This window comes from Arachis ipaensis, chromosome B06 (genome assembly GCF_000816755.2).
Source record: "Arachis ipaensis cultivar K30076 chromosome B06, Araip1.1, whole genome shotgun sequence".
NCBI classification, from domain to species: Eukaryota; Viridiplantae; Streptophyta; class Magnoliopsida; order Fabales; family Fabaceae; genus Arachis; species Arachis ipaensis.
The window spans coordinates 53,459,495-53,462,144 of record NC_029790.2 but is presented as its reverse complement, the minus strand read 5'-3'; positions in this window follow the sequence as shown (position 1 = coordinate 53,462,144).

The window sequence follows — 2,650 nt, the reverse complement described above, 5'->3', positions numbered from 1 at the left end:
AACCACCTCTTAGCTTGATCTTTTACAGCAAATGGGAACAGTAATAGTCTGTAGACATCCTGATCTATTTCCTTATCATGTACTGTGTCAGCAATTTGTAAAAATTGTGCCAGAAACTCTGTAGGTTCTTCCTGTGGAAGACCGGAATACTGGCAACTTTGCTGCACCATGATAATGAGCTGAGGATTCAACTCAAAGCTACTAACCCCAATGGAGGGTATGCATATGCTACTCCCATATGAAGCAGTAGAGGGGTTAGAATATGACCCCAGAGTCCTCCTGGACTATTCATTTCCACTTATGTCCATGATGGATCTATGGATATAACTTGGACTGATTTATCTTTTTATTTATTTTATTTTATAAGAATAAAATAAAATAACTAAAAAGAATTTGAATTTTGAAATAATAAAAATTTTTTTTTTTCGTAAAAAAAATAAAAATTAATTAGTTAAAAAAAAAAGAAGAAATTTTTGGAAAAGAAGAAAGCTATTTTCGAAAATTAGGGAGAGAGAGAGTTAGTTAGGTAGTTTTGAAAAAGTTAAGAAACAAACAAAAAGTTAGTTAGTTAGTTGAAACAAATTTTGAAAAGATAAGAAGTTAGGAAGTTAGAAAAGATATTTTAAAAAGATATTTTTGAATTTAGTGAGGAGAGAGAAAAACAATAAGATAGTACTAGATTTAAAATTTTTAGATCTAATGCTCCTTGTTTTTCGAAAATTTTGGAGGGAAAACACCAAGGAACACCAAACTTAAAAATTTTAAGATCAAGACACAAGGAAAACTCAAGAACACTTTGAAGACTCACAAGAACACAAGAACATGAAGGAAGAACACCAAACTTAAAATTTTTTGAAAACCAAACCAAAATTTTCGAAAATCAAAGGGGAATCAACAAGAAAACACCAAACTTAAAGTTTGGCACAAGATTTGATAGAAAAAATATTTTTGGAAAAGAAGGTTTTGAAAAGAGTATAAAAGATTCTAACCCAATCAAATTAATGTTCTAGCCAAATGAGTTATGGGACCTTATTAATAGAAAGATTATTTTTGAACAGATTTGGGCAGAAGGCTGGCGTTGAACGCCAGTTTACGTCGTCAATTATTGTGCAAAGTATGGACTATTATATATTTCTGGAAAGCCCTGGATGTCTACTTTCCAACGCAATTGGAAGCACGCCATTTCGAGTTCTGTAGCTCCAGAAAATCCATTTTGAGTGCAGGGAGGTCAGAATCCAACAGCATCAGCAGTCCTTTTTCAGCCTGAATCAGATTTTTGCTCAGCTCCTTCAATTTCAGCCAGAAAAATACCTGAAATTACAGAAAAATACACAACTCATAGTAAAGTCCAGAAATATGAATTTTTCCTAAAAAATACTGGAAATAGACTAAAAACTAACTAAAACATACTCAAAACTATATGAAATTATCCCCAAAAAGCGCATAAAATATCCGCTCATCATGAAGAATACTCATTAAACCTCATAAATGGCAAAAGTAAATTTAATGGAATCTCTATGGTCTCAGTGTGAGCCTCAGATTCCCATGGTTCCTCATTGGGGAACTCCTTGGAGGCCAGTGGACTTCCAGTGAGGTCTTCCTCAGTGGAGATCACTGCCTCTTCCTCCTCTTCAGGTTTGGCCGTGTGGGTCATGTTGATGGCCTTGCACTCTCCTTTTGGATTCTCTTCTGTATTGCTTGGAAGAGTACTAGGAGGGAGTTCAGTAACTTTCTTGCTCAGCTGACCCACTTGTGCCTCCAAATTTCTAATGGAGGACTTTGTTTCAGTCATGAAACTTTGAGTGGTTTTAATTAGATCAGAGACTACAGTTGCTAAGTCAGAGTGGCTCTGCTTAGAATTCTCTGTCTGTTGCTGAGAAGATGATGGAAAGGGCTTGCTAGTGCTAAACCTGTTTCTTCCACCATTATTGTTGTTGAAGCCTTGTTGAGGCCTCTGTTGATCCTTCCATGAGAAGTTTGGATGATTTCTCCATGAAGGATTATAGGTGTTTCCATAGGGTTCTCCCATGTAATTCACCTCTTCCATTGCTGGGTTCTCATGATCATAAGCTTCTTCTTCAGATGAAGCTTCTTTGGTACTGCCTGTTGCTGCTTGTATTCCAGACAGACTCTGAGAGATCATATTGACTTGCTGAGTCAATATTTTGTTCTGAGCCAATATGGCATTCAGAGTATCAATTTCAAGAACTCCTTTCTTCTGATTTATCCCATTATTCACAGGATTCCTTTCAGAAGTATACATTAATTGGTTATTTGCAACCATTTCAATGAGTTCCTGAGCTTCTGCAGGCGTCTTCTTCAGATGAAGAGATCCTCCAGCAGAGCTGTCCAATGATATCTTGGACAGTTCAAATAGGCCATCATAGAAGATACCTATAATGCTCCATTCTGAAAGTATGTCAGAAGGACACCTTCTGATCAATTGCTTATATCTTTCCCAAGCTTCATAGAGGGATTCACCTTCCTTCTATCTGAAGGTTTGGACATCCACTCTAAGCTTGCTCAATTTTTGAGGTGGAAAGAACTTTGCCAATAAGGCATTGACTAGCTTTTCCCAAGAGTTCAGGCTTTCTTTAGGTTGTGAATCCAACCATGTTCTAGCTCTGTCTCTTACAGCAAAGGGAAAAAG